Below are 22,971 nucleotides of genomic sequence, written 5' to 3'. Positions count from 1 at the left end.
AACTGTATGGTGGAAGAGAATGTCCTGAAATTGTCAGGTGAAGTACTTGATGAGTCACTTTCATGTGTATAAGATCTCTCCTCGAGGGGAATTGACTCTTATAGTGGGAACAGAGTCTGAAAAAGTCACTCATTCTGGGCGCGCTGGCCTTCCCAGATCAAAAAAGTTCACATCGTCCTCTGCCTTGGGAGTGACGTCGTATGAAGTGACGGTCAACATGGACGACGCTGCTGGCCCTTCCCAGGGTTGAGGAATTTTTTACTTTTAAAGGTAATTTGGTTAATTTACTCCATACTTAGAACTAAAAACGTGACATGGTTGATTATTAGAAAATGGAATTCTTTGTAGGCAGTGTGTTACTTTTACGCTGCTTTGGTACTTACCGTGTACTCTTGTGCTTTTTTTTAATTATTTTTAAGCAACACAGGTATCTCTTACTTCAATAAATGAAGTTTTGCATTATGTTACTTTAGAAAGTAATCTGCTGTATGTAAAGAAGTTGTTGCTTATTTTTGTAGATCTGTGTGTGTTTTTAGTTTTATTAGCAGTTTCTTTTTAATTTTTTTTCATTTCTGTATTCTAAAATACTGATCCATTTTTATCTGTATATCCGCTTGATTAAAGGTGATTTGATTATTGCAGCACTGAATGTCTTGTGTTCAAATAACATATTTCAGGGGTGGTCTTCTCCAATGAAGTACTTCATATATGGTGCCCTCCACAATGTTTGGCACGAAGACCCATTCCTCTTTGTTCTCCCCTTCTGCTCCACAGTTTGAAATGACGACCAATCAAACCATTCAGACGTCGTGATTAAAGTGCACACTGAAGGGGGCTTGCAGACATTTCGTCGTCCCCCTCCCCCCCGTTTCAGGGCACCATAATCTTTGGGCTGCAGTGGGTTGGCACCATGCCTGGGGTTGTTTCCTGCCTTGTGCCCTGTGTTGGCTGGGATTGGCTCCAGCAGACCCCCGTGACCCTGTGTTCGGATACAGCGGGTTGGAAAATGGATGGATAATCTTTGGGTGTTTGTGATTCCTCAGGTGGGTTTCATGACTTCATAAAATACGTTCAGCTTGCTTCTACCCTTTGGAGTCTGTAGTCACCAGAGTTCAACATGAGGACAAGAGGTGTGACAGTGACAGTCAAAGAAGCCACCATGAAGCTGAAAAACAAGAATCAAACCATCAGAGACATCGGTAAAACCTTAGGATGGCCAAAAATCAAGTGTCTGGAATATCACGAAGAAGAAAGAACTCACTGGTGGGCTCAGTAATCCCAAAGTGACTGCTAGGCCAAGGAAGACCTCCACTGCCAACGGCAGAAGAATCCTCACTATGGTCAAGAAACGGGCTCAAATGCCTGAACGACAGATCAGAAACAGACTTCAGGGGGCTGATGTGTTTTATGTCAGAGACGACTATCAGCAGAAGACTTCATGAACACAAACACAGAGGACACACTGCAAGACGGAGACCACAACAGGACGGCCAGATGACAGTTTGGGATTAAGGATTTCAAAGATCCTGCAGAGTTCTGAGGAAAGGTGAACAGAGGAGACAAAGATAAATCTTGTCAGAGTGATGGAGAGAGCAAAGTGTGGAGGTGAGAAGGAACTGCCTGAGATCCAAAGCAGAACACCTTACCTGTTAAACATGGTAGTGCTGGGGGTGTTCTGGCTTGGCCATGGATGGCTGCCACTGGTCCTGGCACACTTCTCTTCATTGATGATGGATTTGTAGGTGTGTAGAAACATCTGATCTGCTCAAGTTCAGTAAAAGCCTCCAAACTCATTGGACGGTGCCTCATCCTACAAGATAATGAGCCAAACACACTGCTGAGGTGACATGGAAAATGTTTGAATGGCAGTCACCTGATTTCAATTTAATTGAGCAGAAGAGAAAACTTAAGGGGACAAGCACCCCCAAACTAATCAAGAGCTGAAGACTGGCTGCATTATAAGCCTGGTAGAGCATCACCAGAGGAGATCCTCCGCACCAGATGATGTCTGTGAAGCGCAGACTTCAGTAGTCTTTTTCATGCAAGTGATATGTGATGATACCCTAAATGCAACGCCTTTAACAGACCTGCCATTGCTGCGTCCCAAACATTATGGCGCCCTGAAATCCATGTTGAAAATGTGATGTGTGAAGCTACAGCCTCCATGGGGTGCAAGTAAGTTGATGTATCTTATGAAGCCATGAAACCCACCTGTGACACCAAGTGTCACAAAAATTACGATCTCCAGAAATGGGAGGACCACGAAATGTCCGCAAGTCCCCTTCAGTGAAAGTCTGCACTGTGCCCTTTAATCACAACGTCAGAATTGTTTGATTTGAAACTTTAAACCTTGGAGCAGAGTTGGAAATCAAGGGAAAGGTTTTTTTTCTTTGTCCCAAACGTGGTGGGCACTGTGCTTAGAAGTCATATTTTTACACAAAGCCTTGTCTGCGGAGAGGCTTGGGGTCGCGTTGTTTGGCATGAGAAGCTCGCAAAAAGAGAGAGAAATCGGGGGGATGTTTGGAGTAATTGTTGATTGATTTACTGTTCCTATTAGGGAGTGTGGCCATTGGGGGGCATAACTGCACCCGCACCCTTAAAAAGACACACTTGCACCACAACAGCCCCAGTTCAATTGAAGTGCTTTTAATTCAAATGATACCTTCATCCAGGCCACTTTTGTTCACAGTGCAGCACACCTGCTCTTCTTCTTTTTCTTCCTCTCCTTCTCCTCCACCTCCATTAGCTCCTTTTAACTCCACACCCAGACATTCTTCCCGGTGCTAAATCTATTGTCGAAGGGAAGCACTTCTATGTTAGGTAGGACCATCATGGTCCTTATAACTTCGATACCCAAGAGTTCCCCTTTGGCGGTCTCCACAGAATCCAACAGGGCAGGCCCAGGGGACCACAACTCCCATGCTGCCCTACAGGTATTCATGTGGGAGCTTTGCATTAAGGATACGGGGGCTGACACTCTGCCCATAGCAGGCACTCGACCACTGTGCTGACCTTTTCAGGTTCCCAAGTCCTTCCCGGATGCTGCTTGGTGGTTATGAGGATTCCACTTCTCTTGTAGCCGCTACAACATCCTTCCACCTCCCACCTCCATGTCCTGGCATGGAAAGGAGATATCGCTCCCTCCCTGGCCTTCTGTTACCGAAAGGTCTCCTGGTCAAGTACAGGAGTGGTGTCCACACTGGCTGGAATGCTGGTTCGATTGTCACAGGTGGTTGACTTCATCTTCGTAAGAGAACAGCAGGTGATGTCTTTTACACATTTGGCTACAATGTGGCAGAGGTGAGTGGAGAATTGCCGGTGATAATAAGAAGCCGACATGAATCATTTATTAATTACTAAAACAATTGCCCCACAAACACAATTAACTCGGTGGTCGGTCCAACTGATCTAAATCTTTGCACTTGTTTCCAACTGGTCCTTCTCATGAAATATTATAACCCCAAGATCAAACGGAGTAATTGAGAGATGTACTCTTTTCTAGGTTCTCATAAATGTATTGACTCCTAAGTCATACTTAACTCCTCTGAGGGCTGAATATTCTTTCGGCGGCTGCCACCGGAGCTAAAGGCAGATCTGGTGAGAGCGCGAAGCGAAGTGGACAACATTTTGCGTAGTATTGTTGAAATAGACTCCGAGTCCAATTCTGATGCAAGTGATCCGGAGATCGAGAAACGAAAGTGAGGTACCAGCATTAGCCGATCGGCCCCCAGCTGACTGTGATGCTGAACTCATTCGTGTAGCGGCCAGCAGCTGCAATAAGACACTCCCTACGTGTTGTTATAACACGACACCCTCCTCGAAAGAGTTAAGAATCCTCCTACATGTCTCATATTACTGTTGGAGATGATTAATATGTCCATTTAAACCAAAGCAATAAGTCCTATTAAAAATGTTGAATGGCATCTGGTGCCTTCGCCAAACCAAAGGGCGTATCTTTGTACTCGGTGACCAGCAGAAGTATTAATGGTGGCTTCCTACTCATCTCCTCCTCCTGTTCTGATTAAATTGCAGGCACTTTGTAAATATAACTCGGTAAAAAATACCAAACCTGCTCACCTAATTCAAGACTGAATGAAATGGCTCGTCTTAATTGTTTTTTATTGTGATCTGATTTAAGTGCCTGGCACAAAGATAAGCCCCGCCCCCAGAGGATGATTGGACAGTTGAATTAGGCCCGTCTCTAAAACTTCCTGGATATATCCAGCCATATATCAGGACTTTCTGGATGAGAAAGGAGGAACGTTTCTCTTTTGGGTTAACGTGTGCCGGAGAGTCAATGAAGTGCACAATCATATGGTCTACGTGAGGGGGGACGTTGTGTAGATCTTGAGTTTATTCAAATTGAGATAATAAGAAGGTAAAGACTCCTCTGCCTCTTCGCAGTGTAGTATTGAAGGTGGGAAACGTTTGCTCTTACGGAAAGAACTCCCTGTTTGGTTTTGAGCTGCCAGTCAATGATGAGGTTTTGTTTTCGTAGCCCAACCCCAGAATAACCTGAAGATCTTTCTATGGAGGTGCGGCAAGGTGGCGCAGTGGGTAGTGCTGCTGCCTCACAGCTAGGAGACCCGTGTCTGCGTGGGTTTCCTCCCACAGTACAAAGACATGCAGGTTAGGTGCATTGGCAGTCCTAAATTGTCCCTGGTGTGTGTGTACGCAGTCGGCGGTGGGCTGGTGCCCTGCCTGGGGTTTGTTTCCTGCCTTGCGCCTGTCACAGATTGCTGGGGTCCTTACCCAGCCGGGATGCCTGGAAGAACCGGAAGGTGGCACATATATCTTCCAGGCCACGAGGGGGCAACTGCCCTGGTTTAGGAGAGGACCACGGGAGAAGAGGAGAAAGGTTTTAACTCGTTGAGACCTGTGGCCACCGCCAGGGGGTGCCTTAAGCCTCGAGGAAACCCGGAAATAGTTACTTCCGCCACACTCGGTAAGATGGCGGAGGAACCTGCCAGGGATCCCCGGAGTGCTTCCGGTGCAAAGGGCAGCACTTCTGTCACACCAGGAAGTGCTGCCGGAAGGACGTCATCAGCCACCTGGAGCACATCCGGATGGGAATAAAAGGGGTCACCTTCCTACAATCGAGGAGCTTGAGTCGGGAGTGGGAGCAGGACAAAGCTCCAAGGAGGAGAGGAGAGGCGGCCAACGACTGAGAGAAAGAAGCCCATATTGTGGTGATTATTGCTGTGTGCGTTGTGTGTGGTGTTCGGGACTGTGAACCTGAATTTATTTATGATTAATAAACGTGTGCAATTGATTAAGATGTGGTGTCCGGGCAAGTCTCACACGCCCTGTGTTGGCTGGGATTGGCTCCAGCAGACCCCCGTGACCCTGTAGTTAGGATATAGTGGGTTGGATAATGGATGGATGGATTTTTCCATGGATTCACTAAGAAACACATTGGTTCCAAAAACTTTTTAACTGTTTTACAACATGATCATAGGTGGTGTTGGTTTATTATTCCTATTCCTCTAGGTTTGCCATCAACCGATTATTATGCTTGGTTTCTATTCTATGCTAATTACAGGTCTGCTCTTAATTTGGTAGAAACGAAAAATTCTTCTGCTTCAGAGTTCATTAGCGTAGTAATAACGGGAAACAGAAACGAATAAAGAGATGGGACTCCGTAGTGATTCCCCCATATAAGTGGCAGATTGGAAAATGCAACAAAAAGGTACATTTCTGTCTCTTCAGGTGAAAGTCAATCTTCCACTGGCTCTACGGTGGCGGCGGAGCCACTTTTCAATCGGTAGATCAGGAAGAGGTGAGTTAGGTGATGGGGAGCCGTAAGTGATGTCAGTAGAGATGCCATCGCCAAGCGTTGCTTCAGCGCAGGGAGGAAGAGAAATGGCATTCGGCAACAGCGCCAACCCCTGGTTGGGAATGTAATGACATTTTATATGAGCCGTGAAGTTGCCTTCTACTGTATTGTAGCGACTGAACTGACTTAAATTGGGACCCTTACTGAACTGTAAAGAGAATATTCTATTCTACTCCACTACTTAACCGGCACAGATTGTCTCTGTTTGGACCCCAATTTTTTTACATCACGTGTGTCGTGTGGCCCACCAGGAGCGCACCGCCACCCAGACTGGCACGGGACACAAGTCCAAGGCACACACGCTTTTTATTTATTTTTTCTTCTCCCTCGTGGGAAACGCCTGCCCCCCTTTCCCACAAGCACAGTCCAAAACTCCTCTTCTTCCTTTCTGTCTCTTCCTTTTTTTCCTCCACTCCTCCTTGCAATCTTTATCTTCTCCCACCCAACTCTGGCTCCCGAACTACTGGCCGCTGGCTCCTTTTATAAGGAGGCTAGGGACCTGCACTGGCAATCGGAAGGTTGCCGGTTCGAATCCCGTAAATGCCAATAGGGACTCTGCTCCATTGGCCCCTTGAGCGAGACCCTTAACCTGCAATTGCTGAGCGCTTTGAGTTGTGAGAAAAGCGCCATATAAATGCTAAGAATTATTCTTATTAAGGCACCTGGAAGTGCTCAAGGTGCTTGTTGACCAACTTCCAGCAGCACTTCCAGGTGTAAGCTGCCCATCAGGGCTCGGCAGCAGCTGCAGCACTCCCTTGGGGTGCCCACGGACCCCATCAGGGCTTTATCGGACTCCAACTTCCATGGTCCGAGGCACTGCTGGAACCCACGGGGGCTGCCATCTAATGGTCCGGGGGACGTCATGCTCTGGATATGCTCCCTCCCCTGGTCCTTCCAGAGTGGAGGCCTCTCGGCCCTACACCACTGTTCTCAAAGCTCCACACAGTAATAAGAGCAAAGGCAATATGCCCTCAGGGATTAATGAAGTATATCTGTCCCACTCTGCAGGACTAAATTTCATTAACATTTCCCATGCATCCATTCCTTTTCCAACTCTCTGAATCCGAACACAGGGTCACCAGGGTCTGCTGGAGCCAATCCCGGCCCAACACAGGGTGCATGGCAGGAACATTCCCCAACCCCCTTTAACTGATCCTGCAGACCCCACAATGTTTTCTGCAATGAAAATCAATGGAGGACTTCAGTCATCATATTGGGGTCTTATTCACATTCTAATTGGAGAGGCTCATTTATTTCACTCATTGTTGCCATCTCGGGACTCATACTTGGATACTACCAAAAGTAGAATAAGGAAAGTCACATGATCAAAAATGGATTGGGTCGGAAGACGGAACGAGAGGCTGAAAACCAAACTTTAAGCAAAAATTTAAGCCAGAAGAACACCGAAAACTCATCAAGTGCCAAAACTCAAAACCCTGAATCCCTCTCAATGGTCAGACATTCAAAAGATTGAATAAGGATTGTTGTGCCCCACTGGCTTATATGTTGTTATCTTAGTGACATCATCAGACACGACTTCAGTAGCCACACCCCCGGCAACTGGACAACCCATCATGGCAACTGAACCACACGACGACATTGCGGTCATTCCAAAGCAAATCACTTGTACTTATAAAGTAAGAAATTCACGCCAAGAACGGGAACCGACCTGAGATGGAGAGAAGAGGAGAGGCCTCAGGTAGGGTGGCATTTATGAAAACATGAAATCATCCGCAGTCAGGCAAAGAAACGACAGGAAATGGACATATTTGAAAAGAATTTAAAAATATCACAGGCATGAATGGACACAATCAGAAAACGATTACCAGCCAGAAGTGAAATTTCCTCAGCGGTGACCAATTCTCAAATGTGAGGGCTGATTGAAAAATGAACGAAACTTTTCATTCAGAATCGGATCAGAACATTTTTCTTTTTCGTAGTAGCATTCTTCACACTGAATACATTTCTTGCGACCTTTCAATAATCAATTCAATGACAAGTCTCAGACACCACTTTTAGCGATGTGTCCGTGACATTTTTCACTTCGTGTCATTTGAGAAGAACGTCTTTCTGCGTATTGAATCTCGATGTTTTAGACCTCCCTGACTTTCTCGTAGAGGGAAAGTATTGGAATCCTCCAAAAATTCAATTTTGAGATTTTAGTAAATCTCGACGTTTTAGACCTCCCTGACTTTCTCGTATTCGAAGCATAGGGAAAGTATTGGAATCCTCTAAAAATTCAATTTTGAGATTTTTATTGAATCTCGACATTTTAGACTGCCCTGACTTTCTCGTATAGAGAAACTATTGGATTCCTCCAAAAATTTAAATTTCGAGATTTTTATTGAATCTCGACGTTTTAGACCTCCCCGAGTCTGAAAATACCATTTTTGAAATGATGTATGTGTGTATAAATACAATAATTTGAGAATGTTTTCACTTGGGTCAACCAAATTTTGCATACACGTATTAGGTACAAACATAGGTTACTATCAACTTTTGATCTATTTCTGTTAACCGGATGTGGTACTTTACCTTTTATTTTTTCAGCATTTAGAATGCCCAGAAATCACATGTTGCTAAATCTGGGCAATATGGCGGGTGTTTCCAGTGCAGTCTGAACCAATTTTGATTGGTGTAATGTAGACATTCTGTCTTTTTGTAACAATTTGTTAGTCTTGGTGGTGTTGACATCCATAAATGTGGTGGATGGCCTTCCCAAACCTTTGGGTTTTGCCCTCCTTAAAGTGCCTCGACCACTGAGATACAGCAGTGCGGTGAATCGTTTCAACCCGTCTGCCTGCCGCAACACTTCAGGAGTTTTGTAACCTCTCTCCAAAGCTTAATGAAAAATTCAATCACACACCTCTGCCGCACTCTCACAGGAACATCGTCTTCATCCGCCATGACAACACGTATGAGGTGCTTCCATTTGGTGTAACAGAACGCTGAAGAACACAGCGGACCAACTGCAGGGCCACACAAATCGACGTAAGCCATTCACAAACGCCTCCACAGCATTCCCATGTCTACCTCCATGTAACAGAAACGCGCGAGACAGACTCGTTACTTTTTAATCAGCCCTAACATCTCAAAACTGTTCTCTGAACACAACACGTCTAAATCTCACAGGTTTCATCGAGTCATTGTCTCCGGTCAGCACATTGGACTGCTAAACTGCTCAAGAAATGAAAGGCACACTTTGAAAACCCATCAGATGTTGATGGGGAAAAAAAAACCTGCTGGCCATCTCTACTGCTATGGACTGAAATGGTGATGTGTGAGGAGCAAAAGAATGGAAATGAAAATGATGAACTGACAGAGGGACACCCTGAAAATCAAATGGAACCAAATGAGGCGGCAGGCAGGCAGGCGAGTCCATTTGGCACAAATGTCATTGCAGGAACTCCAAATCGTACTCAGTAGTTTGTATGCCAAGCCTAACGACCTCCTAATGAGACGACAGATATTGTCCTGGGGGATCTCATCTCGGATCTTGACCAGGACAACACTAAGCTCCAGGACAGGCCGAGACATCAGATGGACCCAAACATAATGTCTCACCCAGAGGAGGTCTACTGGATTGAAGTCAGGCAAGTGAGCTTTTGGGGTTCAGTCAATGGTATCCACTCCTTCATCCTCTTTCCACATAGGATCTGACAATGAGTTCAAGGATTTCATCCCGATACCTAATGGCAGTCAAAGTGCCCACCGTTGTCTAGCCTGTAGAGGTCTGTGCGTCCCTCCATGAATATGCCTCCTCAGATATCCCATCACTGACCCACCACCAAACCGGTCAGCTGAACGATGTCACAGGCAGCATAACGTTCTCCACGGCTTCTCCAGACCCTTTCACGTCGGGGTGAACCTTCTCTCTTCTGTGACAAGCACAGGGCGCTCACCAGTGGTGGACCTGCCAATTCTGGTATTCCATGGCAAATACCAATCGAACTCCACGGTGCCCACTAGAGGACATTGTCGGGCCCTCAGGTCACCCTCATGAAGTCTGTTTCTTATTGTTTGCTCAGACATTTTCAGTGGCCGGCCTGCCTGCTGGAGGTCATTTTGTAGGCTCTGCCAGTGCTCATCCTATTCCTTCTGGTCCTGCTGATGGGTTAAGGACCTTCTACGAGGGGCCCTGTCCAGCTCTCCTAGTGTAACTGCCTGTCTGTCTCCTGGAATCTCCTCCACGCCCTGGAGACTGTGCTGGGAGACACAGCAGACCTTCTGGCAATGCCACCCTGGTGAAGTTGAACTACCTGTGCCAGCTCTGTAGGGTGCAGGTATGGCCTTATCGTACCAGTAGTGACAGTGACCGTAGCCAAAAGGAAAACGAGCGACAAAACAGATGAGGAGGAACAAAATGTCAGTGGCCGCCCTCCAGCTGTTAACCCATTCATTCCTGTTTTGGGGGTCGTCTCACTGTTGCCCATAGTGCACTGATGAACAAGCCCCTCTGCTACTTCACTGACCAGATCAACAGCCCACAAGTGTCACTGACTTGATGCTATACTCGGATTAAGAAGTGTTCCTTTAATTTTTTTGAGTAGTGAGTTTTTCACAGCTTGTTGAATTCAGAAAATCCACACTGAACGTCTCTCGTGAAGTCAGAATAGAAACCGCGGATGGACAACACACTGCTTTGAGGCATTTCTAACAGATACCATAACTGAGAGAGGAGCTGAGGCTTTCATTTGTAGACGTCCCTGGTTTAAAGACCCAGGACCTGCGACAGGGGGGCTCAGATGGAAATCGAAATTCGACAATTACTGCCACAAAGAACACAATAGTGGATGCTCTGAAGGGTCAGAAAAGCAGAAGGAAGAGGACAATTCGAGGAAAAGGGTGAGGAGATGCAGGCGTTTCAGAGAACGCCTATCCAGGTTAGGTGCGTTGGCAATCCTAAATTGTCCCTAGTGTGTGTGGGTGTGCCCTGCGGTGGGCTGGCACCCTGCCCGGGATTTGTTCCTGCCTTGTGCCCTGTGCTAACTGAGATTGGCTCCGGCCGACCCCCGTGACCCTGTAGTTAGGATATAGTGGGTTGGGAAATGACTGACTGACTAATTTTAATAATAATAATAATTGTAATAATAACAGTATTTTAATAATTTAATTTAATAATTAATAATTTAAATAATAATAATGAATTTTTTCAAACTCAAATAATAATTATTTAATTGTAATAAGAATATTTTCATAATTTCATTTAATAATTTTAGTAATTTTTTCAAACTCAAATAATAATTTAATTAAATAATAATAATAATTTAATAATTTTAATTTAATAATAATAATCTATCCATTATCCAACCCGCTATATCCTAACTACAGGGTCACGGGGGTCTGCTGGAGCCAATCCCAGCCAACACAGGACGCAAGACAGGAAACAAACACCCGGGTAGGGACCACACTAGGGACACTTTAGGACCACCAGAGCACCTAACCTGCACGTCTGTAGTTTTTCAAGTATGGCTTATTTTTGTTTGAAACTCTGCCTTAAAGGCCACCATTGTGGAGTCTGATGAAGACGAGATGAGTGTTCTGTGGAGAATATTCAATAAAGCTGCCAGCTTGAGGGCCCATCTGTTTCTCCAACTGGAGACCCTGATGTATCCCGCTGCCCACCAGGGACTCCCACTTCTCTTTCTATCCTATGTTGGAAGTTTACGCGGCTCTAGGAAGGGAGTAGTGAACACCTTTTGTAGGACACCTGGAGTTACTTGTCAGTTTTTTGCTGTGGGATGTCCTTCATTTCTCAAATTTCTCAGATTGATGAGTTTCTGAAGAATGCACTTTCTTTTTGGCCATTTTAACAGACCCTAACTGACTGACCCCACAAATGCTGACGTTGCTTCTTCAGACTGAGTGGTATCTGCTGGCCGGAGGGCCCCTCATTTCTTTACAGGTGTTGGCACCTTTCTATTGGTCACTCGATGCCAACCGGGTTGTTCTTGTCACCTGTATAGAGATCAGTGCCATTCTTACAACAAAGACTTTGAGGAGTTCACCACCTGCTACTGTGGACTCGGTGGAATTTCTAGTTCCAGCCGTGTGACGCCATAGCTTCAGGCCAACATTAAAGTACCTTTAGCTTGGCCTGTGGGCTTTGGGGCACCAGAAGGTGGTCTCTGAACAAACGTCTAAAAGGGAGAGACCAGCTGGATACTGCACTTCACTGCAGAAGGTGAAGGTCTGGTGGGCTTCAGCTTTTAAAGGTCACGTCGGCTCCTAGCAGTCTAAAGCACCGGTGAAACACAATTGATCAGGATCTTGTAGAAGGTAAATAATACGACAAATAATAAGAATACATTTTATTTACATACAGTGGGTATAGAAAAGAATCCCCCTTTTTTTGGCTTTACAATCTTAAATTGAAACACACAAACCGATATTTGTTCCCAACTTTACTTACTCAATGCCACCTCGAACATCCAAGTGAAAGACATCACAGTTACAGTCCAAAAAAAATTATAAAAAATTAAAAACAAGAAATCCTTAGACTAATATAATATGGGTGGCAGGCCACTTTCAGAAGATCTCAGGGACAGAGTTGTGGACGGGCAGGAGATGGAGACCAAAAACATCTCAAAGGCTTTAAAATCCCAAGGAGCTCAGTAAAGTCCATCATAAAGAAGTGTTTGGTACAACGAGGACCCTCCAAACTGCATGGAAGAGCAAGGAGGAAACTAGGAAGAGAGGCCACCGTGAGGCCAATGGCCATTTTGAAGGAGCTACAGGATTTGATGGCACAGTGTGGTCATTAATGGTGTGCATGTGACAACAATTTGACAAGCGCTCCACCATTGTGGCGCCCTTCTCAAGAAAGGCCACATGAAGGCTTGTTTGAGCTTTCCCAAAATGCACCTTGAAGATTCTGATGGCAAGTGGAAAAAAGGGTCTTCTGCTCAGATGGGACCAAACTCAAATGGTACACCTGGCAGGAATCCAATGCAGCTCACCATCCACAACACACCATATCTACAGTAAAGCATGGCAGGGGGCAGCATCCTGCTGTGGGGGGCCTGGGGCTCTCGTTAGGGTAGAGGGCAAAAATGGAGGAGGAAAAATACCATCAAATTGTTGAGGAAATCCTGCTACTCTGCCAGAAAGGTGAAGATGGGCAGAATGTTCACTTTCAACATGACAACGACCCGAAACACACAGCAAAACTGAAGGAGAAAAACAGAGAATGTCCTGGTGTGGCCAGTCGGAGCGCAGACCGAAATCACAATGAAAATCTGTGGAAAGATCTGAAGATAGCAGACCACCAACGCTCACCACCCAGTGTGACCGAACTTGAACAGTTCAACTGGAAAGAAGAGTGGGGGGCAAATATCGAGGTGTGCAAAGCTGATTGAGAAGAATCACCACAGACTGAAGGCTGTCATTAAAACAAAAGGGGGGTCAACAAAATGACATGGGGGGGGGTCCTTTATTCATCTCAGTAGGTCTTGTGTTTGATTTTTTAGAATTCTTCTGAACTGTAGCTGTGATGTCTTTCACTTGGATGGTAGAGCTGGTGTTGAGTAAGTAAAGCTGGGAAGAAATATCAGTTTGTGTGTTTACATTTAAGGCTGTAAAGCAAATTAAAATGGGAATATTATGAAGGGGGGACGAATCTCTTCAATACCCACTGTAGTGCCTTTCCCATGCTGACGGCACTGCCACGACCCACCTGCCAAGCTGTTCTACCTGCCTAAGGTAAAGTCATCTCTGATGGAGGATCGTAGGAGTTAACGGATTGGCTGGATGTGAAAGGCACTATATAATAGAGAGATGTGAAATGCACTATGATAGATAGATGTGAAAGGCACTATATAATAGACAGACAGATTGATGTGAAAGGCACTATATGATAGATAATATGAAAGATAGATGTGAAAGGCACTATATAAGAGATAGAAAGGCACTATATAATAAGTAGACAGACAGGCAGATAGATGTGAAAGGCACTATATTATAGATAGAAAGACACTATATAATAGATACGAAAGGCACTATATGATAGATAGATACTTTATTAATCCCAAGGGGAAATTGACATACTCCAGCAGCAGCATACTGATAAAGAATTGGAATTTAATATGTAATGGCCAAATGGGGGAGGCAGCTTGATGGCTGAGGTCTCCAGGACTCCAAATCTTATTATGTGATATCCTCTACTGTTAAATTCTGCTCCGTACTTCTAGAATTTTATTTTATACTGTATTGAGGATTACTTGTCTTGTGTTCTGTTCTGTGTATTGTATTGTATTGTATTGTATTGACCCCCTTTTTCTCTTTGACACCCACTGCACGCCCAGCCTACCTGGTAAGGGGGTCTCTCTTTGAACTGCCTTTCCCAAGGTGTCTTCCATTTTTTCCCTACAAGGGTGTTTTGGGTGGTTTTCGAGAGTCAGGCCTGGGGGTCTGTTAAAGCCCACTGCGGCACTTTTTGTGTGATTTTGGGCTATACAACAAATAAATTGTATTGTATTGTACACAGCAGGGTTATTTGTGACGTTGGACACACACATTTTCTGCATAGAACCTCAAAACAGATATATAGAGGTTATACAAAGCATTAAATAAAATAAAAACAGAATAAAATACTAAATTCAATACTAAAGAAAAACCCTGAACAAATAATGACACAACACACACACAGAGAGGTAAAGTAAATGAAGGCCCAGAATGTCCTGTTAAGTTCAAGGCCTCCCTGAGCAGAGGAGTTTTTTAAAGGAATGAATGGAGTCGGCTGACCTCATTAATTTTGGGGGCGTCAGGGTGCTTATACAGCTGAAGGCCCTGCTGTCACCCAAGGAGTGCAGGTTAGTGTGGGGCACAACAAGATGGCCACAATCGGAGGACCTTCATGGATGAACAGGAGTGGAGTGATGGAGAAGGTCACTGATGTAGTTTGCCGTAGGTTATTTAATGCTTTGTAGTTTATTAGCAGGATTTTATATTCGGTTCTGTAAGACACAGGGAACGAGCGAAGACGGAGCAGGATGGCTGTGATGTGCTCGCTGCTGCTGGTCTGTGTAATGTGGCACGCAGTGAGGGGTGGTGTCGCCCTGGTGGCTTTGGGGACCACAGGTATAGAACTTTGAAGTTCAGCCCTGTAGGGGCCCGTGGTCACTGCCAGGGGGTGCCCTGATGCCTACCGAGCCCTGGACCTCAGCACTTCCACCACACCCAGAAGTCCTGGGGGGGGGGAAGAGGATCAGGGACAGCTGGAGTGCTTCCGCATGCAGAACCGGTACTACCGGAATTGAGTTGTGGTGGTCAACAAGACCATCTAGCATGGATGGAACAGACGGATCAGAAATGGATCCAGCAGGGAGAGAGGGATAGATATCTTTAAGGCTTCTGATAGAAATTTGGTGTTTACAGGTAAGAAGAGGGAGAGGAAACGAGACGGTGAAACATACGGCTTGATGGTCACAGAGACCCAAGTCACTGCTTTCCATGTGGACAGATGTGCAGATCGGATGACCACCACATGTTGCACCGAGTCAAAGCAGTCCAGTACGGACAGGAATTCATTTCCCAGTTTACGTGGAGGAGTGTCGATACAAATGTTGAAACTGCCAAGAAAGAGAATGGGAACTTAAGGGGGTTAATAATTCAGTCAGATTGGATACGAAAGATACATTAGATTTGGGGGGGGGACGGGGGACGATAGAGAACAACAAGTTAAGAAAGGACGAGATATTGTTATTAGTTGAAGAGCCAGACACTCGAAAGACAATGGACCATCAATTGGGGTTCTTCTGATGTTTAACTCAGACTTAACAATTACGGCGACCCCTCCGCCTCGTCTTCAGCTGTTGTCACATACCTGCGATTGGGAGGCAGCTTGAGGGCCTGAATAATATTATAGGGTGGTCCAGATCTAATTATGCAATTTTCATTACGCTATACCTCATTAAGTTTAATACATAGAAAATCACTCGAAAAATCTCGGACCATTGAGAAGTGTGTGAACTGACGACATTAAGAATCATCTTCACAGCGAACTGGAATCGTCCCCACGTAAATCAAAGTCATCCAGACGATCTGGATCTGCATACTTAGATCTGGACCACCCTGTAGTACCACACCAGACCAGGGGGTGGCGAGCTGCACTGACTCTCTCCCTCTCTCTCAATCCTTTGCAGACCATCCAAGGGAAATCCCACTAGGTTCTGGCGCCATCGAAGATATCACTTCCAGTCCCGAAGATACCATGTCCGGTACCAGCACTATCGATGATGTCACTTCTGCTACCGGCGCCATCAAAGACGTCACTTCCAGTCCCGCAGCTATTGATGGCGTCACTTCCTGTGGTGGCCTTTAATTCGCCATCCTGCTTCCATAGCATTAGTTCAGTTCTGGACTCTAACCTGTGATCGTATCTCAACAACTTACCCATTTTGCAACCAAGGCATATTATATGGGTGGCTGCCCCTTTGTGATGTCTCTTGGTCATTTTTTGTGACACTGCAAACATATCCTGATGGTGTCACCTCCGTAACAGACGTAAAGCGGTTAAGCATGACATATCAAGTTTGGAGCTTGTAGTGAATTCTATTGTCCCCAGAGGTCTTGTGTTAAACTGTGCAATATTAGCTAATGAGGGCTTGTTGTCCACAGACCCCTAACCAGTTTATTTTAGCATATTGCAAACTCCTTGTGACACTTATTTATTTTCCCAAGTCACGAGTAGGACGGCGTATTCCTAAGCTAATGCTGCCCATGAACTTTCCATTCTCAGCCTGGCATTGACGACAACCTGATCCGCAATGTAAATATTTCAGGCGCCACACAATACCAGAGTCTTTAAGGACATTCCAGTGTGACCATTTGTTCTGGGCAAACTGTTTAATACGCGGATGTTTATCACAAGAGTATTTCAACATAACAGTAAGCCAATACTTATCTGACAATAGCAGTGAAGTAGCGCAGAGGGTGAGATGGGCAGGGTGGCGCAAATATGCAGCGATAGCAACGCAGCAAAAAATCCAGTAGACGCAATGACTGATGGCACTGCAGGACTGATCTATTAAAAAGAAGGAGCCATGATAAGATGTGCATGAAGATAATTAGCAAGAATTCGGAGGTTCCAACATCTAACCATACACAGTACATATAACGTGGGTACTGCAGGTGTGATCGCCTTAGCACCACAAGCCAGGTGAGAACATCAGATCATTTGCCCAGCTGAAGCACATACAGAAGACATTGACAGCAATCCAGTATATCCATGTTTTAATTAAGAAGACAGAACATTCCCAGTTCCTACATCTCCATGATGCAAAGAAAAATGTTCACAAATCAGGCATCAAAATGACGTTTCATCCAGCGACCGACTAAATGATTCAAAGCAGTTTGTCCCTGAGGCTGCAAACTCCGACAAGGCAAAGTCCATAAAAATCAATCCAAATTCAATACAAAAAATAATCGGTTGTACCCGTGAACTACACCTACCGTAACAGAAAGTGAAAAATGTGCAAAAAGGACAAGGTTTGAAGCAAATTTTAACATTTTTATTGAATTTATTAAAAACATATAACATTCCATGCAATCAAGTCAAAACTTAATAGAACTAAATTCAAATCAACCGCCACCCATGAGGAAGAGAGGACGACTGACAGCCAGCATAAAACTATCGAGGGCAGTAAAGAGAGAAAGGAGTCAACCCCCCAATATAAATGTTTATTTAAAATATTATTGATTACGTCCTGCCAGGTTTTCAAAACGTGTTGTACAGATCTTGTATTTATTTTTTTCCAATTCCAAATAGTATAGAACGTCATATGCCATCATCTACATGCTACGCTGATCCCTCTCTCACCTGGACAGAGGCAGTGGTGCTGTAAGAATTATGTTTCTGGACTTCTCTAGTGCCTTCAACACCATCCAACCTCTGCTCCTTAAGGACAAGCTGACAGACATGAGAGTAGATTCACAGCTGGTGCCATGGATCGTGGACTATCTTACAGACAGACCTCAGTATGTGCGTCTCGGGAACTGCAGGTCTGACATTGTGGTCAGCAGCACAGGAGCGCCGCAGGTGACTGGACTTTCTCCGATCCTGTTCAGCCAACATACATCAGACTTCCAGTACAACTCGGAGTCCTGCCAACGTGCAAAAGTTCGCTGACGACGCTGCTATGGTGGGCTGCATCAGGAGTGGGAAGGAGGAGGAGTATAGGAACCTAATCAAGGACTTTGTTAAATGGTGCGACTCAAACCACTTACACCTGAACACCAGCAAAACCAAGGAGCTGGTGGTGGATTTTAGGAGGCCCAGGCCCCTCATGGACCCCGTGATCATCAGAGGTGACTGTGGGCAGAGGGTACAGACCTACAGTTGTGCTTGAAAGTTTGTGAACCCTTTAGAATTTTCTATATTTCTCCATAAATATGACCTAAAACATCATCAGATTTTCACTCAAGTCCTAAAAGTAGATAAAGAGAAACCAGTTAAACAAATGAGACAAAAATATTATACTTGGTCATTTACTTATTAAGGAAAATGATCGAATATTACATATTTGTGAGTGGTAAACATATGTGAACCTTTGCTTTCAGTATCTGCTGTGACCCCCCTTACTAAACGTTTCCAGTAACTTTTGCTCATTCCTGCACACCGGCTTTGGGGAATTTTCTCCCATTCCTCCGTACAGAACAGCTTCAACTCTGGGATGTTGGTGGGTTTCCTCACATGAACTGCTCGCTTCAGGTCCTTCCACAACATTTCGATTGGATTAAGGTCAGGACTTTGACTTGGCCATTCCAGAACATTCACTTTATTCTTCTTTAATCATTCTTTGGTAGAACGACTTGTGTGCTGAGGGTCGTTGTCTTGCTGTATGACCCACCTTCTCTTGAGATTCAGTTCATGGACAGATGTCCTGACATTTTCCTTTTGAATTCTCTGATATAATTCAGAATTCATTGTTCCATCAATGAAGACAAGCCGTCCTGGACCAGATGCAGCAGAACAGGCCCAAACCCTGATACTCCCACCACCATGTTTCACAGATGAGATAAGGTTCTTATGCTGGAATGCAGTGTTTTCCTCTCTCCAAACATAACGCTTGTCATTTAAACCAGTAAGTTCTATTTTGGTCTCATCCGTCCACAGAACATTCTTCCAATAGCCTTCTGGTTTGTCCACGTGATCTTTAGCAGACGAGCAGCGATGTATGTTTTGGAGACCAGTAGCTTTCTCCTTGTAACCCTGCCATGCACACCATTGTTGTTGGGTGTTCTCCTGATGGTGGACTCATGAACATCAATATCAGCCAATGTGAGAGAGGCCTTCAGTTGCTTAGAAGTTACCCTGGGGTCCTTTGTGACCCCGCCGACTATTACATGTGTGCCTTGCTCTTGGAGTGATCTTTGTTGGTCGACCACTCCTGGGGAGGGTAACAATGGTCTTGAATTTCCTCCATTTGTACACAATCTGACTGTGGATTGGTGGAGTCCAAACTCTTCAGAGATGGTTTTGTAACCTTTTCCAGCCTGATGAGCATCAACAACTCTTTTTGTGAGGTCCTCAGAAACCTCCTTTGTTGGTGCCATGATACACTTCCACCAACATGTGTTGTGAAGAGCAGACTTTGATAGATCCTGTTCTTTAAATATCACAGGGTGCCCACTCACACCTGATTGGCATCCCATTGATTCGAATTTCACCTTCAAACTAACTTCTAATCCGTGAGGTTCACATACTTTTGCTACTCACAAATATGTAATTTTCGATCATTTTCCTCAATAAATAAATGACCAAGTATAATATTTTTGTCTCATTTGTTTAACTGGTTTCTCTTTATCTACTTTTAGGACTTGAGTGAACATCTGATGATGTTTTAGGTCATATTTATGGAGAAATATAGAGAATTCTAAAGGGTTCACCAACTTTCAAGCACAACTGTATAAATACCTGGGAGTGCAGCTGGATGACAAACTGGACTGGACTGCCAATACTGATGATCTGTGCAAGAGAGGACAGAGCCGACTATACTTCATTAGAAGGCTGGCGTCCTTCAACATCTGTAATAAGATGCTGCAGATGTTCTATCAGACGGTTGTGGCGAGCGCCCTCTTTTATGCGGTGGTGTGCTGGGGAGGCAGCATAAAAAAGAAGGACGCCTCACAACTGGCAGGCTTTATTGTAGGCACAGAGCTGGACAGTTTGACATCCGTGGCAGAGCGACGGGCGCTGAGCAGGCAACTGTCAATCATGGAGAATCCACTGCATCATCTGAACAGGATCATCTCCAGACAGAGGAGCAGCTTCAGAGACAGACTGCTGTCACCATCCTGCTCCACTGACAGACTGAGGAGACCCCATAATATGCGACTCTTCAATTACACCCGGGGGATAAACGTTAACATTATACAAAGTTATTGTCTGTTATACCTGCATTGTTATCACTCTTTAATTTAATATTGTTCTTTATCAGTATACTGCTGCTGGAGTATGGGAATTCCCCCTTGGGATTAATAAAGTATCTATCTATCATATAGCGCCTTTCATGTTTATCTATCTATCAATCTATGACTTAACAGAGGAGAGTTAGGATTCTTCCAGTTGAGTAAGATAAGTCTGTGTGCCAATTGTGTAGTGAAGGTCATCACAGTTTGTTTGTCCTTCTCCACTTGAAGCCCCTCTGTGAGCCCACCAAACACAGCTGTTAGTGGATTAGGAGGGATTGGGACCCCAAGGCTGTCTGAAAGGCATTTAAAGATTTTGGTCCAGAATGATGTTAATTTGGTGCTCATTGTCCAAAACATGTGACCCAGCGAGGCTGGAACTCGATTGCAGCGTTCGCAGGATGAATTTTGCCCTGGAAACATTGTGGACAATTTTAAACGAGACAGACGTGCTCGATATATAATTTTAAGTTGAATAATTCTATCCTTTCTGCATATGGAGCTCGAGTGAATTCTCAGCATTGCTACTTTCCACTCCTTTTCTGAGATGTTCAATGAGATGATCCTTTTCCCACTGTACTCTGGTATCTTTAAAAGGAAGGGCCTTTAAAATAGTTTTATATATTACAGAAATGCTGTCCAAATCTTTAAGACTGAGCAATTTCTCTTCTGGAATAGAAATAGGTGGGAGGTGAGGAAAATTGGGCAGATTTTGTCGTTTCTAATTTGGAGATAGTGGAAAAATGGTGTTGGCGGGACACAAAACGTGGAGTGTAATTATTCATAGGATGCAAAGACATTTATATACAAATGTCTAAATAATTTAATCCCATATGTTTTCCAAACATAATAAACCGTGTAATTTCGAGAGGGTGGAAAGAGGTGGTTATCGTGTAGAGGTGCTTCCTACGTTGGTTCCATATTCCGAATCAGTAAAGGACAATTAGGTTGTTAGTATTGAGACCACTTCAGAAACCCCCTCTTAAACCGTTTGTTCAATGGAAAACAAACACACTCTTTCAGTTCCTCTTTGCAGGATCAGCTTGCCGCACGACTACAAACATTTTAAAGATCGAGCCGTGGCCATCCTGAGGTCTCTCACTCTCCTGTCTTTTTTTTTTTTCTCCAGACTCCCTCCTCTCCGTCCATTGCTGCCGTCCCGCTCGATCCCCTTGATGAAGAAGACTTTTGAACAGGAGTCGGGGCTCAGTGCGTCACGTTTGACAACTGTTCCTTGGGAGGCCGGTTCGCCCCTGTAAGAGACTTGTGTTTGTATCTGGCAGAACAGCAATAAAGTTTCTACTCCTTGAACTCTCCTGTGCAACTCTGTGACCGGAGCTTAACAGTATGTTGGCGATAACGCGTATTTACTGGAGTACAAAGCAAGGAATATAAAGACGTGCTGCAGGATTTCACTTCTGTTGCAGACCAAGCTAGTGTGTCTGTTCATCTATTTGTGTCCATGTCCAGGTTTTTATAGGTTGTATGTTTGCTGCTCAGTAATAAAACTGAAATTAGGTAGCGCCATGCCACCTTCTGGTTTAGGTCGTTGTAGGGTCGCCCTTTGGATGTGTGGATTTTTCAAAATCCAAATAAATGAGGTTATGATTGAATTGAATTTCTTTTAGTTTAATTCTGTTAATATATATATATATATATATATATATATATATATATATATATACATATACAGTAATCCCTCCTCGATCGTGGGGGTTGCGTTCCAGAACCCCCCGCGATAGACGAAAATCCGCGAAGTAGAAACCATATGTTTGTATGGTTATTTTTATATATTTTAAGCCCTTATAAACTCTCCCACACTGTTAACATTATTAGAGCCCTCTAGACATGAAATAACACCCTTTAGACAAAAGTTTAAACTGTGCTCCATGACAAGACAGAGATGACAGTTCTTTCTCACAATTAAAAGAATGCAAACACATCCTCCTCTTCAAAGGAGTATCCGCATCAGAACCAGAGAATTTCAGAGAGAGAGAGCACTCGCAAAGAAAAGCAAACAATCAAAAAATCAATACGTGTGCTTTTAAGTTTGCCGCTGCATTTTTTAGAGGAGTGTTAGTATCTTCTAAGCAAACAGCCTCTGTGCAAACAGCCCCTCTGCTCACATCTCCTCCGTCAGGCGCAGAGAATGTCAGAGAGGGTGAGAGAGAGGCAGAGACAAGCAAACAATCAAGCTCCGCGCGGGATGCATATCTTAGAGCATTGAGGAGTTTTAGTTAATATGTAATACTTGCTCTGATTGGGTAGCTTCTAAGCCATCCGCCAATAGCGTCCCTTGTATGAAATCAACAGGGCAAACAGGGCGTGTAGCATAAATTAAAAGACCCATTGTCTGCAGAAATCCGCGAACCAGCGAAAAATCTGTGATATATATTTAGATGTGCTTACATTTAAAATCCGCGATAGAGTGAAACCGCAAAAGTCAAAGTGCAATATAGCGAGGGATTACTGTATATATATATATATATATATATATATACATATACATGGGGATATTCCTCTTGCCAGTGTTAATTCTTCCAGCTAAAGTGAGATGAAGGGTTGACCATCGACGCACGCCTTGTTTAATTTTTATCCATGCAAACAGCAAAATTTTGTTGATAAAGAGCTTTATAGTTACTTGTGATGTTGACCCCTCCGTATTTAAACTGATCTGCGATGATAAAAGGGAAGGTGTCCAATCTAATATTGTGCGCTAGAGACTT

The sequence above is a fragment of the Polypterus senegalus genome, chromosome 11 (genome assembly GCF_016835505.1).
Source record: "Polypterus senegalus isolate Bchr_013 chromosome 11, ASM1683550v1, whole genome shotgun sequence".
In the NCBI taxonomy this organism is placed as follows: domain Eukaryota; kingdom Metazoa; phylum Chordata; class Cladistia; order Polypteriformes; family Polypteridae; genus Polypterus; species Polypterus senegalus.
The sequence above is the reverse complement of the archived record's forward strand: the minus strand, read 5'-3'. Positions refer to the sequence as shown.